At 41.1% G+C, this 1,805-nt stretch overlaps 1 pseudogene; it reads right to left on the reverse strand.

Moving 5' to 3' along the window:
• Positions 1-571: 571 nt before the first annotated feature.
• LOC123310320 lies at positions 572-1,190 on the reverse strand (annotated as a pseudogene).
• Positions 1,191-1,805: the final 615 nt, after the last annotated feature.

Here is a 1,805-nt window from a genome sequence, read left to right on the forward strand (position 1 = left end):
ACGTTCAGACTTGATCTAGTCATTTTAGGCGTAGATTGCCGATTTCCGTGACCGTTCGACCGCCGTTGGGTCCCAAGAGGACTTGGGGCCTTTACCGTATCTTGTTCCTATTTTGTCAATATTTTGCCGATTTCCCACCGATCAAGTTGCAGGTTGACAGCTTCTTCCGACCTGCTGTCTAACTGGCATTTTGAGGGTCACCAAGTGAGAGAGAGAGAGAGGAGAGAGAGAGAGAGAGATAAAGCACCGATTTCCCTCAGGCCCTGCTGGAATATCCACTTCTGCATCAGAAACTCCGGTTTTAGTGTCACCCCACCAAGTATTTGTTCAGAAATATTGATTCTGTTCTGAAATGGATCCTCAATATATCCTTCTGTCCCAGAATTTGTGAGAAGGGTTGCAGAAGATCGCCTGAAAGTGTGCCCTGCATATTGTTCAGCATCAGAAAGACCCAAATACTTTGCAATTGTAGCGGGCATTTTACAAAATGAGTTCATACCTACAGGCTGGAAAGTACATTTTTCGTTTTTATAATTAAGGAATAGTCGCTTGTGATCAACTTTGTTTGGCCTCAAGTTCTTATACTTGCGGAATATATCAAGTGCAGCAACCTTATCACTACCATTGACCATAGTGAAAACTCATTTCTTAAAGGTTTTTTATCAGGAAGCTGAATAACCAATACGCTGTCCTGATCTTCCACATCACCTACGACCATATTCACCAGCTGGCCAATTCTACACCCTCCTGCAACACCCATAATAAAAACTACCTTTATCAATAAATATTGCTCATCAGGAGCGGCATCTAAAACATATTCCAACTCCTCTCTTGTGAATAATTTCGACTTCTTTGCCAGGTATCCTCTAGAATGTTGCTTCAAAAAGGCGGTGACTTGGTAAAATCTGCCGATGTCTATTTTTTCTTTCAGAGCCAACATTTTTCTGAGTTGCAAATAGAAGGACCATAAGAACGACGACTCAACTTTTTTGAACCTTTTAGAAATATAAGCCAAAATGATTTTTTTCGTTGACACCTTCGGCTTTCATATTATTTCTCCAAGTACAAAACGCTGTATATTCCTTTTCGTACAAAGTTTTTGATTTCAATGGAATAACTTCTTCTGCTGCCTCATTTGCTTTCTCTATAATGCTCTCGGGAACTACAACCTCGTCGTCACCGATCAACATTTTTAGATACACGTATTAAGAATTTTTGAAGGTTTTATAATCTTCATTGACACTTGCAAACAAATAATTACATTGTGCCATGACAACCATCGATCGAAGGGATATCCTGATATTTTTTTTTATTATAGTACGTATACAAGCAATCAGAATGTATTCATTCTATGGGCCTGTTTGCTGGTTCAGAGCTGTAGGCTCCTAAGTGGCGTTATGAGGTCTTATCCAGTGATAAGTCCTCAGGCATCCTTCAGATCTGCTGGCCAGTTTCTCTTCAGTCGTCTGGTATCTGGGGGTTTGGTCAGTGGTCGGATTAGGGCGCTAACGCCCTAATCGCCCTACTCGGAAGCCATCCTAAGATGGCTTCCGAGTATTGCGTCATGTCTGCAACTTCTGTCCTGGATGACTTCTTTCACGTATGGGATCTTTAGATCTGTATGGAGCGTTTGGTTCGTAACGTACCAGGGTGCGTTTGTTAATATTCTTAGAATTTTTGATTGACTGTACTCAGTTCCTTGGGAATTGAAATGATATTTTGTCGAACCGACCACTGAAACCTCAATTCCTATCACAACTATCGAACTGAAATTCAACATTTGCGTCTCAATCTCTCAAACCATG

The sequence above is a fragment of the Coccinella septempunctata genome, chromosome 3, assembly GCF_907165205.1.
Source record: "Coccinella septempunctata chromosome 3, icCocSept1.1, whole genome shotgun sequence".
NCBI lineage: Eukaryota > Metazoa > Arthropoda > Insecta > Coleoptera > Coccinellidae > Coccinella > Coccinella septempunctata.